The sequence below is a fragment of the Lissotriton vulgaris genome, chromosome 5 (assembly GCF_964263255.1).
Source record: "Lissotriton vulgaris chromosome 5, aLisVul1.2, whole genome shotgun sequence".
Taxonomy (NCBI): Eukaryota; Metazoa; Chordata; class Amphibia; order Caudata; family Salamandridae; genus Lissotriton; species Lissotriton vulgaris.
In genome coordinates, this window is record NC_141693.1 from 975584606 (window position 1) to 975599994 (window position 15389).

A 15389-nucleotide genomic window follows, 5' to 3' on the forward strand; every position below is an offset into this window, starting at 1 on the left:
AAATGTGTGGCAGCAGTTGTAGTTGGTGTGATAGTGATCCATGGCTCGGAGGTCGGTGTAGATGCATGGGTTGGAAGAACCAGGGTCCCTGGATCTGGGTGAGGTCCAGGAACAGACGAGCGTAGACAGGCTAGCCTTTAGCACTGCTTCCATTAAGAAGGTTCCGGGCAGGGGGAGTGGTGCTCGGGGGAGGGAAGCGGGCCACGAAATGGCTGCAAAAATGGGGTGTGGCAGAAACAGCAGAGGAAACAAAAGGCTAAGACAAAATACAGAGGTACAGAGAAAACTGTCAATTACACAGAGAAAATGGAAAGGGAAAGCAGCACAATGATACAGTTAGGGCATGGGCTGATACAGTGTTACAAGAGTGCAAGTTAGAAAAATGAAATCTATGCAACAGGCACAATACAGTACTGCTAACAACAAAATGAAGGCTATGAAACAAGACAAATACAGTAATAAAATGGCAAAAACGAATGCCGTGCAAGCAGGCACAATACAGTAAAGCTAACAGCAAAATGAGAGCTAGGTGAAATGCCCAGAGGTTGACCATGTGAGGTGATCTACTTTATTATTTTTTTCGTAGTAACTTACAGTTGTAAGTAAGACTCCACCCTTTTTCAGGTGGTGTGGATATGTCATTTTACACTTCTGAGTAACTTTACACTGGGATTTTGGGAATATTAAAAAGTTGTGAGAGTAAATTTACACATGTAAATTAATCACAAAAGTGTGTTTGTAAGGGACATTCATACTAATCCCATCAATATGTTATTTAATAATTGGCATTACCCTTACCTGAGCTACAAAATAAAATGATCTACCATAAAGTCATCTAATAAATAGGCATACACCTGTAGATACAGGTGTCATAATTGCATCGATTGAGGCACTAAATGTGTAAACGATCTGTTTCAAATATTTTAGCATAGACATGTAAACAACAGTGTTATCGGCAGGTCTTAATTATATTGCACCCTGCTGATAATTTGCATAATTGTAGTGAATATTGAACTAACTGCTAGTACTAAAGACAAAATTGGTGGAAGCATGTAGAGTGAAGTAAAAAACTTGTCAACAGTTTACAACTGAAAATTGTAATGCATGTTTCACTAAAAAAAAGTACCCATAGCCTATTACCTCTCAGGAGATAATTCTATTGTTAGAAATTGGGTTGTTGGTTGACTGGGGTGTTAGCCCTGGTCAAACAACAGCCACAATCTCTTGCAGGGTAAACCAGAAAACATCACTAAATTAATCTGTGCTTAACCCTGGGTAGCTGGGCACAAAAAGCAGTCCGGCCTAACTTAAAGGCAATGTGTAAAGTATTTATGCAGCACACAAACAGTAATAAAGTGAAAAAACAACACAAGAAAAATCCCTCCTAATTTAAAAAAAAATAAAGTACATTTTATTAAGGTGTTTGCCATCAAAGTTACAAGAATCCAATCAATAGAACCGAAGTTATGAATTTTGAAAGTTTTATTAAAAATGAACACCTAAAAGATCAAAGCAAAAACCACAGACAGTCTTGCAAGACCGGGTCAAAGTAAAAAAATATGGCCTCCCATATTGAGCATGGTTTGCATACAAGAAATAGATTCGGTCAGTGCACACCTTTGGATTTAGAAGAAATTCTGAGAAAAAGTGTCTGAGAAGATAAAGTTCAGTGGGGAAAGGCTGCAGGAGGTGTCCAAGGAGGGAGTGTCATCATCAGTTGGCCTTGGGTCAAAGCCACAATGAATATTTCTACATTCGGACTTAGTTGCCAAAATGGAAGTCAAAAATCACCAGCAGGACGAGGCAGGAGGCTGTAGCCAAAGACAGTTCTATTAGGTCGCTTAAACCTTTTGCAAAGGTATGCACAAAAGGATTTTCTGCTGCGGAGAAGACATAGCGGGAGAAGCTGCAAAGTGAATTTGACCGACGATGCACCTTTGACAAACAGGCGGACATGTGTGTCCTGGTCACCTCTTGGTTCTCAGAACACTTTTGAGCCAAGATATGGCAAAGCCCTTAGTTTTGTTTTATGGCTATCAACACCTCATTAGCACTACAGCCAAGGGTTCAGGACTGATGGGAGTTCAGGAATCACTCAGGTTGGCTTAAGGTGCGGGTCAAGATGTTGGGAGCCTTTTATGTCTCTACGGCTCTGAACAGGAGGCCAGATAATTATCCCTTGGGGTCACTTCTGGTAGTCCTGTTTGCAGATGAAGATATAGGCTCAACAGTAGGGCTGGCCGTTGAGAGTTCAAGGCAGGCTCCAGGCAGCATAACAGTCCTTCCATGTACAGCAGAAGTATGGCAGAGTACATAACGGGTCACAGAAGCAGGCAGTCCTCTGAGAGACCAGTAGTGAACTGAAGAGTGGGTCTGAAGGTCCTATTTTCATACCCCGGTGCCCTTTTTCTTGAAGGTGGAAGAAGCTTCTGAAAAAGTTATTTGAAGTGCGTGGAATTTCCTGCCTCCTCTGCCCTGTCTTCAAGCTGGCTGCAGTGACAAAAAACCTTTGTGTGCAGGCTGAACATAGGCATTTCAGGTGTAAATGGGGTTGTGCACAGCTGAGCCACCCCATCCTGCCAGCAGTCGGCCCATTGTAGCACACCTAATCCCTCTATTGTGTGGTTGTCTGGGAGGATTTAACAAGGTGTAACTGTCCTTAGAGTAATTTACTGTTGAGACAATTGCAACAGATATAATGTAAAACAGTTGTAAACACTCCAACCAGATCCTTTGCAGACAGAAGTTCTCAAATACACTCAAATAGTTGTATGTAGATGTTTCATCATAGTTTATTCAATACACTCAGGCACCAAGGTGAATGACTCTTGCTGACCGGCTTGAAAGCCAGAGATTGCAAAAAACGATTGTCTCTATAGGAGTATTATTCGAGACTTGCTATGTATTGTTGAATCCTTGAAAAATCTCACAAGCTGTAATTCTAGCTACAAAGAGGAAAGCATGTTGTCTGGCTTTTCCACAAAAGCTGTATTCCTAGAATAAACAATCATATCTAATATGGAACTCTTACGTTTTGATCCATTGGAGCACTCTTTATTAAATAGTTTTAAAAAGTGTACACATCAATAATAAATAACAAAGACTTCACTGAATATTACATTTTGAGGCAACTGCATCCCTAAAAAATCTGTTTGGGCCATTATGTAGGTAGAAACCATGATAAAAGATTCCCTACACTGCACCTCAGTACATAAGGTTAGTATTATAGGCAATTTACTAGGCAAAAATTACTATACAGCTTTAACCCACAATTGTTTAAAGAAATCATACAGGCTGAATCTTATGTCACATTACCATTCCCTTAAATAAAAATCAAACATACATTATTATTCACCAAGGGGTTATGATTTTAGCAAATCACAAATGTGTTAAACTTTCGTGGAAGAAAAGAATTTAAATATAGGACTCTGGTCCCATTCCTCAAATTTTGTTGATGATTTTGCAGGAAGATACATTATTGCGGAATGTCTATAAATACATGGATCATACACACAATCTTCAGCTGATTTCAGGTTGGCAAAACTAAGCAGAGATAATTTAAGTGATATTACTAAAGAATTGTTAAAAACACAGCTTGCAGCCTAAACTCCTTCCACTTGCACTCACAGAGATAAGCAAGTTTTTCTAAAATCCCAAATATGCATTGTATGAACAGAGGTTTCTGTAGGAAAATTTCTTCTGATCTCGCTGTTCATCTCACCATTGTGCGTGTTACACTTTGTGAGCATCGCACGCAACAGAAGGGATGCAGCTGATGATCCAAGTCGTAGGTAGCACTGTTTTTATGGATTACCCTGCAGGCAGTGGAGACAATAGACAAGGGAATTTGGATGCTCCTGACAAATGTATTCTCCCTCAAGCAGAGCACAGAGGATAAAACGCACACAAAAGTCAGTGACTACATAAGCAAATCAGCAACCACAAACAGTTCAGATAAGACCTTGGGTAGCTGGTTAATGTCCTTAGAATGCCTTTAAATGAATCCTGTCCGCTGAATGCCATGCAATGTGCTGAGGCATTCTCTCTCTAGGATGGGGCAGAATATGATAATTTACTGTCCCCAGTATGTATTGCAGTGATGTTGGCAGCGGCGGCTTCTCCGCTAATGCGGAGGAGTGTCACCCCACTGCCAGGTAGCAACAAAAGAATGGAGAAAATAAAATGATAACATAATGTTATTATCATTTTATTTTGTCCTGCTTTAGCAGCGTGGTGGGGGGGTGGGCCTGCAGAGCAGGAGAGGAGTGGTAGAACACTCCTGTGTGCGATGACTGTTTGGTTGGCCCTCTCGGAATGCCAAAACCAGTCATGCACGCTGTAGTATCCTAGTATCCTGTTCATGGTAATGTTATACCATGTTACTCATCTACTCAGCCAGTGGAATGTTGCAGTGATGCTGCGCTGTGGAATGTTGGGAGCCTGTGAGGAGAAGTCACAGTTGAGAGTGGGCTGAGCAGCATGCCGGCTGCTCCTGGTGGGGCTGATCTACATATCCTGTAACCTACTTCAATAAAACAGCCTGAACTACATCTACTTGCGTGGTCCTCATTACTACAATTATTTGGTGACGATTTTGAAAGAACCTGTGTAAGCCATCTGGATTGTGGGAGCTTTGTTATTTAGACACAATTCTACACAAATTTGAAGTATGGAACACCTTCATCGTAAAGACAATTCTTCTCTAAATAACAGCAACCTATACATTTTGCAACTTATAACAAACTGTCATTCGAGAGCCCCACCAGTGACCTTGCCATCGGCTGCCTACATCACAAGTGTTCCAATTCTTCCTGTTCTTGCTGTTTCTGCTTCAGCTGTACAAGAGATGCAGCGTCTCTGCTCATTTTTGTATGTCTTCTGCAACCGTGGTAAAGTGCCGTATTGTTCCTGACTCCAACCACGATGTGACAGAAGTTTCACCTCTGGTTATGTGTCAAAAGCGTCTGGGGAAGTGCAACTTAAAGAGCTGCCCATGTTGTGTAGGGTGTCTACTCTCCAGACATCAACCTGTGGGTTGGACACGATTGCTGTTGCCATTTCGTACACTGCCATGAAAAGAAACAGCAATTCAAGAATCAGATGAGCTGTGCTGGAGGACTATGACCCCCTTGGACAATGTCTTTCCCCCTGCGTGTTGCGTGTTGGAAGTAATGCTGTTTTGTCTAACACTGTGTTTTAAACTTGGTTTTTCCCGTGAGCTCCAAACACAGGGCTCTTTATTGAGATAGCCCAGAGAGGTCAAAGAAGAAGGAGGTATTTCTTGTGCTGATATGTTGTGCAGCAGATGGATGGGCTGCCGAGGTACCTTTGGAAAATTACAAGCCGTTATTTATGGCAACATTTGACTGTCACTGCTCTGAGGATTTTTAACAAAATAGCCTTCCCCATGGGGAAACTACGATTACAGTTCAACCGTTGGTGTGTAATGTTTTTATTTTCAAATAGTGGCAATGCACGCACTCTCTTACCTTCATCTTCTTTTGCATGTAGTCTCTTCATTCCCAACTTGGTTGCTATGCAGCTCCTTTTGCTGCTTTGGGACCCTTCAAGCATGAACTTGCCGTGAGCCACCCAGCGCTGGGACGTTTATGTCATGTTATGTTATGTTATGTTATGTTATGCTATGTTATTCACATTTATAAAGCGCACAGCTGCCCCAGCAAAGGGGCGTCCTGGCGCATTAACAAGGTACACAAAACACAACATCGAAAAAGGCCCGAAAGGAGAAGTAGCAGAAAACAGATGGAGAACTACACAAATAAAATAGTCTTGATGGCGCGTTTAAACTGGAGAAGATCATCAAGAGCCCGGATGTGAAGAGGAAGAGAATTCCACCACTTCGTCGCTAACACGCGAAAAGAACGGCCACCAGCTCTACTCAACCTGAAACGCGGAACCACTGCCAAATTCTGGTCCAGATATCTGAGGGTTCGCGAGGGTACATACAGTACTAGCAAGTTCTTCAGGATTTGAGGAGACGTTCCCTTGAGGATTTTAAAGGCAAGGCATAGTACCTTGAATTTGATCCTCTGGCTTACCGGAAGCTAGTGGAGAGAATGCAGCGATTTAGAGACCGAGCACCGCCTTGGCAGACCTATCACCACTGTGGCTGCAGCATTTTGGACTCGCTGCAGCCGGGTGAGTTCCGACTGATTAATCCCCGCTAAAAGCGAGCTAGCATAATCCAGCCGGGACAACACAGACGCTTGAGCCACCAGTTGCCTGGTGGGTGCATCAAAAAATGTAAGGATAGGTCTTAGTCCTCTGATGATACCATAGCAGGTGGCTGCGAACTTCTTGGTGTGACAGATGCCTCCATGCCTCCATCTTCACCCTGCACTGCTTTCACTACGTGCCAATGTTCGATAATTTTTCTTATCTTTAGTCAGAGTTAAGATTCATAAATATCGTCACTGAAGAGAGGCATAGTCACGTCTGCTGTATGCTTAGGATCGTCTCCGATGTCGCATGCCAGTTTTGTAAAGGGCAGCCAATGTATGTTTTTTTCCTTTACATAGTGTTTTTTATATGCCATGCTGTGTACAGGTATGCTGAAGAACTCTGTTGTCTCTTATCCATGTGCCTATTTGATGCGGTGACACACACATCGCTACCAGCAGGATGTAATAAACATTTTCTTTGGCGTGTGAGACTTTTTACAGTTGGCAGATGGGTACTCAGCTTCATGAGTCTTCCTTGTGACTGCATTTACCAGCATAATAAAAGTTTAAAAACGTTGCCTGCTGTGCTGTTCCTGTCTTCTTAGTTGGCTGGTAGTCTTATATATGCCAGCAGTCGTCGAGTATTACAAGGACATGGCACATTTTTTGAGCCAACAGTTCTGCATGTCTTTTCTACGTCGTTCGTTTTGCACAGTTGGAGGAACGCTGTGCTTCTTCTTGTTGGGTGATGCTGACATTTGTCGTGACAGTGTTCCTTGTGATCATTATTACTTTCTATTGATGCCATTGCCCATTTACCTACCATTACTGGTCTATGTCTTCTAAGTGTATCTGTTTAAACACTGGTGTGTGTCACATGGATACAGTGACACGTGTACAAATAGTAGTAACTGTCTGCAAATTAAATGTTAATATGAATTGTAATTTTAAGCCTATTTTATATGTGGTTGTGTTTTTTACTATATGCATTTATGTTTTGGCTTGTAGTACATTCCATGAAGTTACTGTTTTTCTTCACTTTTATCCTTCATATGATGTATTGGTTTTCTAGGGCTCAACATTGTACGTACTTGGACTTTCATTACACACCTTCAAAAGTTCATTATTTCAGTTTATATGCATGCAATCTACATTTTATTCTTCCCTACATAGGGATGGCAATGGGTTTTAGGCCCATTTGCTCACAATACACTTGCCTTCATGGTTCATACCCTCTTTCTGGGCATCTATGCATAGGTGTTAGTCCTATTGCATTAATTAACCATCTCTATCCTTAGGGACTGGTTATGGGTTCCTCTCCATTTACATTAATTATCTATACCTTACTTTCTTTTTGTCTTAGACTAGGTCAGCGGTTTGTGCCCCATAGTTCTCGCTTGGGTCGTATGGGTTATAGTCCCATTACTACATTACACAGTATGGGACCTCAACACGAAGTTGTCCTTATTCAAGCTATCTTTTCTTGGGTTTTAGTCCCTTTCATAGTAGCTCCTTACTCCCTTTCCTTGGAAAAGGGGCTGGTCTTGGGTTTTGTCCCATTTGGGTTAGTATTCCTTATATGCAGTACCGTGTGAGACATTAGTGACCCTAGGCTGTATCGCAGTGCAATGGATCAGTGTGCCTTATATGCAGTACCATGTGAGACATTAGTGTCCCTAGGCTGCATCGCAGTGCAATGGGTTAGTGTCCCTTAGATGCAGTACCATGTGAGGCATTAGTGTCCCTATGCTGCATCCCAGCACAATGGGATAGTGTCCCTCAGATGCAGTACCATGTGAGACACTGGTGTCCATGGGCTGCATCGCAGTGGAATGGGTTTGTGTCCCTTAGATGCAGTGCCATCTGAGACTTTATTGTCCCTATGCATAGCAGCACAATGGGCTAGTATCTCTTATATGCAGTACCATGTGAGACATTAGGTACCCTAGGCTGCATCACAGAACAATGGGTTAGTGTCCCTTAGGTGCAGTACCATGTGAGGCATTAGTGTCCCTATGCTGCATCGCAGCCCGAAGGGTTAGTGTCCCTTATATGTAGTGCCATGTGAGACTTTAGTGTCCCTATGCATAGCAGCACGATGGGTTAGTATCTCTTATATGCAGTACCATGTGAGACATTAGGTACCCTAGGCTGCATCACATCACAATGGGTCAGTGTCCCTTATATGCAGTACCATGTGATACATTAGTGACCTTAGGCTGCATCGCAGCCCGATGGGTTAGTCACCCTTAGATGAAGTACCATGTGAGACACTAGTGTCCCTAGGCTGCATGGCAGCACGATGTGTCAATGTCCCTTAGAAGAAGTACCATGTGAAACATGGTACGTTGTTTATATTGCAGTTACTTGAACTTTGCCTCACGAAAAATTATTTTGTCTTTGAAGGTACTTTCTACCAGCAGATCAAAGGCACAGCGATGGGAGCAATTTTTGCTCCCCATCTGGCGGTGCTGTATATGGATGCCCTAGAGACAGGCACCATCCTGGCCGACACTAACCCTTTCATAACCAGCATAGGTGTCTGGCGTAGGTACATAGACGATATTTTCCTAATATGGAATTCAGAGAGCGGAATTCTTAATTCATTCCTACACTGGTTGAATAATAATTGCGACAATTTGCAGTTCACGCTCACACATCATAAGACGGAAATACCATTCCTCGATCTTATGATCTACCATGAGTCAGGTGAGCTTCTTACTCGCCTCTACAGGAAACCCACTGAGCGTAATACTCTTCTTAGGTACGACAGCAACCACCCCAAGGCCCTTAAGGACTCACTCCCCTACTCGCAGTTCCTGCGGATCAGACGCAATTGCTCCTCAAAAATTGATTACTTTAGAGAGGCAGGCGTCTTATGCTCCAAACTGAAGGCACGAGGCTACCCAAGCAGAATAGTAAGGAACGCTTCGAAACGGGCTTGGTATTGCCCCAGGGAGGTCCTGCTCCAACCTAAGTCCAGGCCCAACACAGAAAGAATAGCGTGTGTCACGACTTTCTCACCAATCTCGAATAAAATTCGTAAAACAATTTTAAGACATTGGCCAACCTTAAACTCGGGCCAGCTAACTTTTGACAGACCCTTATTTGCGTTCAAAAAAAGTAGGAATATAAAAGACCATCTTGTTCGAGCAGCTCTACCAGCACCACCTCCCATGAACACAATTGAGTCAAACTGGGGCTTACCCCCACTGAGGGGTCACGCGAAATGTGGACAATGTATTGTATGTGATCTGACACTTGAGGGGCGCACGTTTAGTCACAATAACATCACGATTGACATAAGGGACTTCACAAACTGTAACAGTCACAATGTTATTTATGCGATTTTATGTCCTTGCCCCATGATGTATGTGGGCCAGACTACACAAAAAGTAAAAACAAGAATAAGTCAGCATCGCAGTCGCATAAGATGTGGAACTCCCAACGCACCCTTGGTTGAACATTTTGCCCACTTGAACCACACGGCAGATGACCTCCGTTGGACCGTTCTGAAGGCCATCAAATTACCCCAAAGAGGTGGTAACCTACAACAGATACTGAACCGCGAGGAACTGAAATCAATCATCCAGTTCAATACCATCCAGAAAGGACTCAATCGCAGCGAGGACTGGACTACTTTGCTTTGATTGAACCAAGAGTATGCAGAAGCAATAGACTATACCAAGAAACAGTAAACGCAATTACAACCTGGTGAAAACTATTAATATTTAACAATCTGGAACTCATAAGCAGATTTTTAACATAAAGAAACAGTACTTTGGATTCATATATGAAGTATGAATAATGAGAAGTAAGGTAATTGCATCGGCACTTGGGTATCTATTCTGATATTTAAAATCAAAAATTTACTTTCGTCACAAACTATGAATGCTTCACCCTTGTCACTAATGTTTATTTCGAGCACTCCCTCACAGTTTAAGCGTTACCTTCCACTCCAGGATGGCCCCCGCCTTTACAAACAGATGTGACGCTCGCAATAGCAGTCACGTGACCGGCGAGGCTGTATTCAGCCCGCCCGGACACAGCAACCGTTGCGGAGCATCCGGCATTGACCGAGCAGCCCCACGAGAGACGCGTCTATATTCAGACTTGGTGAGTTAATATCGCTGGCATCTTTTCCTGTTCGTGCCATGGCTCGTCACCAGAACCGTGCGCTGAATTGATTCCATTGTCTCTTCACAGCGTCTTTAACGCCACACTGTTGGCAGTCTACATGCATGGCCATCGCTGCCTGCATTTTAAAGCTACTCCTTGATCGCATACAGAGTGGAATAAGGTATGTCCTCTAAATTCCTACCCCCCTGGATGGGAAGCACCTTCCATTTCCACCCGACCGAGCTAAATGTAACTTTGTGTTTTCAGAGCTGCTATTACCTGCAGTTGGAAACGGACCTCGAGTTACTTCCACTTATCCATAAATTAAGTAACTTTTTACCGGACCCCCTCAAAGACCTCTCTGACGTATATCTACGTGGTAGGTTTAATTTAATCCTACTCCCCACTGCTCTCATGACCTTCCAATTTCACCAACCCTAATTTTTCCCCCCCCATGTTTTGCCCTTATCTCAGCACCTTCGCTGCATTTTGAAGAGAAGGCAAACCTAACGTTTGAGGTCATTTTCCTCGACTTACTGGTATGAATATACCAGTTTTAATGCAGAACCCGCAGGGCTCCCTCCAGCTGCACCACCCTTAGTCACTTAGACTGGCACTTTTCACCCCACGATGTACATCCTTCCTCCCCTAGACTAAGCACCCTCACGACACAGCTCTTTGACGCAATTTCTCACGCATGACACTGCGAATCCGAGGAATATGCAAATATTGTTGGCGTTTATTAGGGCACAAACACTGTGCACTTGGTCACACACTGAGAAAGTGTTACAAAGTTGGTGTATATGTGATAAATTCTCTTAAGTCTTTGAAAAATCTTGCTCTTTTCTTTTCTCTTAACAGTCTTTTTGCATTTCATTCAGGCATGCTTTTGTCTATTATAAAAGTCCTGATGATGATCCCATGTATGTAGTGGAGCTAAAGGGATCGAAACGTCGAAACCCATGAGTGGGTTTACACTTGTATTATTGTTAAATGTGATTGTGTATACTCAACTCCAGGCGATACTGATATTATTTTTTTGATTCTTTACAGTACCCTGTTCTTGCTCTTTTCCTTTGCCTGAAAGACACCCCTTTCACCTTTACGCTATCCTTACTTTTTCCCTTCCTTTTTGTACGGCACAGGCTTGTGTCAAGCTATTTTCGTCTATATTGTAAGATTGGATATTGCCTCCAGAAAATAAACTCCTTTCCCGGCTGGGTCTGGAAACCTTAAACTCGTATAGTTTTCCATTGTGTAACCATACTGTATTGTTCTGATTCTTGAATAAGCTAAGGACCTTTGTTCTTTATAACCTAGGCTGCACCGCAGCACGATGGGTCAGTGTCCCTTAGATGCTGTACCATGTGATACATTAATGACCCTAGGCTGCATCGCAGCATGATGGGTCAGTGTCCCTTAGATGCTGTACCATGTGATACATTAATGACCCTAGGCTGAATCGCAGCATGATGGGTCAGTGTCCCTTAGATGCTGTACCATGTGATACATTAATGACCCTAGGCTGCATCGCAGCATGATGGGTCAGTGTCCCTTAGATGCTGTACCATGTGATACATTAATGACCCTAGGCTGCATTGCAGCATGATGGGTCAGTGTCCCTTAGATGCTGTACCATGTGATACATTAATGACCCTAGGCTGCATCGCAGCATGATGGGTCAGTGTCCCTTAGATGCTGTACCATGTGAGACATTAATGACCCTAGGCTGCATCGCAGCATGATGGGTCAGTGTCCCTTAGATGCTGTACCATGTGATACATTAATGACCCTAGGCTGCATCGCAGCATGATGGGTCAGTGTCCCTTAGATGCTGTACCATGTGATACATTAATGACCCTAGGCTGCATCGCAGCATGATGGGTCAGTGTCCCTTATATGCAGTACCATGTGAGACACTAGTGTCCCTAGGCTGCATGGCAGCACGATGTGTCAATGTCCCTTAGAAGAAGTACCATGTGAAACATTCGTGACCCTAGGCTGCACCGCAGCACGATGGGTCAGTGTCCCTTAGATGCTGTACCATGTGATACATTAATGACCCCAGGCTGCATCGCAGTATGATGGGTCAGTGTCCCTTATATGCAGTACCATGTGAGACACTAGTGTCCATAGGCTGCATTGCAGTGAAATGGGTTAGTCACCCTTAGATGCAGTACCATGTGAGACACTAGTGTCCCTAGGGTTATGCGTGGTAGGATTTAACACAATTTCATTAGTTTAACACAGATGCAGTACAGTGAGTTAGTGTCCCTATGGTGCAGTGCAGTTCAGTGAGGAGGTGTCCCAATGGTGAAGAGTCGTTCAGTGGGCAGGTGTCCCTTGGGTGGAGAAGAGTGTGGGATATAAGTGCCACTTGATTGCTGTGCAGTAAAAAGGGTAAAAGCCCCATGGGTGAAAGGCAATGTGATGAGGTTCTGTACCAGGGATGCGGAGTAATGTTCAGGATGAGTGTTTTTGACTGATGCTCCTCACACACCGGTACACACAACTTCAAATATAAAATCAGGAGTGGCAACATATTCCAGCTAAAAATGAACATGAATGAGAACACCAACACCAAACACTCTGTTTTGTAACCTTTTACTTTTTCATTTGCATAAAGCCGCTTTTGGTTAGATATGCAATATACTGGTAACGACAGCTAATGTTCCAGGCCTAAAGTAATGAAAAGAAAAGGCGCAGGAAATCAGTCCCTGTCACATTTTCTGTTCAACTCTCCAGAACAAATGTGTCCTGGAGGTAAAGGTCATAGCTATCTGTCAACACATGCCATATTTTAAGGCTGTGCGATGTTTTGCTCTCACATTGCTGATGTAAGACTCATATTTCGTCTGTGGTCACATTGCTACGGTTCGTAGGAATTATGCATACGCCAAAGTGACCGGACAGTAAAGGTCATGTACATCTATTGTTGTTTGTTAAAAATTCAAAACATTGGTGTTTTCTGCTCATGCCACAGATGTTATATAAATATGCGATCTATCTATCTATCTATCTATCTATCTATCTATCTATCTATCTATCTATCTATCTATCTATCTATCTATCTATCTATCTATCTATCTATCTATCTCTATCTATCTATCTATCTATCTATCTATCTATCTATCTATCTATCTATCTATCTATCTATCTATCTATCTATCTATCTATCTAACTATCTATCTATCTATCTATCTATCTATCTATCTATCTATCTATCTATCTATCTATCTATCTATCTATCTATCTATCTATCCATCCATCTATCTATCTATCTATCTATCTATCTATCTATCTATCTATCTATCTATCCACCCATCCATACATCCATACATCCATCCATCCATCCATCTATCCATCCAACCATCCATCCGTCTGTCTGTCTGTCTGCCTGCCTGGCTGTATGTCTGTCTATTATGTTATTTGGATTTTTAAATTGCACTATCGCCTGCAAGGGTATCTTGGCCTAGAGGAAGTGTATGTGACTAGCTTAACCTATGGTAGGTAGGTTAATTGAAAAACCAAAACTTCATATTCTGGCAGAGTTTAAGAAGAAACGACGAGGTTCTGATGTGGAGTGGGAGGCTGTTCCACGATTTAGGAGCAATGTAAGAGAGCAAGAGTCCTCCTCATCTTGTTCTGTGTGTGTGTGTGATAAGTGCAAGTAGGATTCCTGCAGAGCTGAGCTGACTTGGAGGTCGGTGGAAGGAGATGTTACTGTTCAGGAAAGTGGGTCTAAGTTATGCAGGGCCTTGAATGTGTGTGTAAGGAATATGAAATGAGCACATTTGTGTTACTATCTATAGCTACTACACACACACACACACACACAAAGGGCTCAGGTTATTCATACTCTGCAATATCGATCACTTTTGACCCCTTCGATGAGCGTAGGCTGGTGCTACTATTGTGACAGGAAGGAAATAAACAATATTACGTGCAAGTAGGGACGCAATAACTAAATACAATTAATACAATGAGACAATAGTTGATAAAGTGAGAAGATGAAAAGATGGTAACTGTGTGATGAAGGTCTACAGGTTAAGTAAGTAAGAAAGAACTTGGTTGGTATACTTAGATTTATTATTGTGCCAAACAGAGTGAAGAGCATATTGACAAAAATATCATAACTGGCGTTCGAATAAGACACAGGAACAACCATGGACATCATTCAGGGGTCACAGCTGTGACTACTGGCTTATCTCTTGCAACCCTTGGCACTGCATCTGCGACCCCTGTCCTTAGTAGCAGGAACACAGGAGCCACTCTCTTTATGGACATTGGTTGGGAGTACCAATCTTCTTACCTTTTGTCATTTTCTTTTACACTACTAGTGAAAAACATATTATTCCCTATTAGTGTAACAGCAAATGGAGTACAATTAGCTGGAATATGACCCTCACTAACAGTTGAGATAAGTGAAAAATGCTTTTAAATGTATGTTGTGTGCATGCGTGCAGGTGAGAGTGTTCTTATCCCCTTTTCTGCTGGCATCAGACAATGGCTGTCTGGCGCACTACCTTTGTAGTGCTGCGCACATCTGTTGGCGGACGCGACCCCGCTCACTATGCTAAACCGCCACACCGTGGCGGAATTGCTGCTGCGGTTAAGCGGTTAAGTCCGGAAGAGTTTGTGTATGTGTGACTGTGTGTGTACATGCAAGCATCTGTGTGTGAGTGAATGTAAAGGTTAAATGGCATGTGATGTAACTTCTGCTACCCCAGGCCATTTGGTGGGTTGACGTTCAAGGGAACAACAATGTTTATCTTTCCTAAACTAAAGCAAAATTCACCTTGAGTAAACAGCCAAGGATCTGTAGCTAAACCATCATCAACAAACCAACTGTAGACTAGACACTGGTGACCCAGCGATCAAGACCTGTGGCACCAGAAGCACCTTCACTGGTTGCTCAATGGAGCCACCTTACCATATTTAAAATCATGGTCTACTCAGCGGAGAGGGATAATTTGCTTAAAGTACACTTGCCAATAAAAAGAGAGAATATTTAGATAAAAAGCTATGAGCGCCAACCCGCTATGGTAACCAAGACACAAGACCCCACAGTCAAGGTTTCTTCCCAAC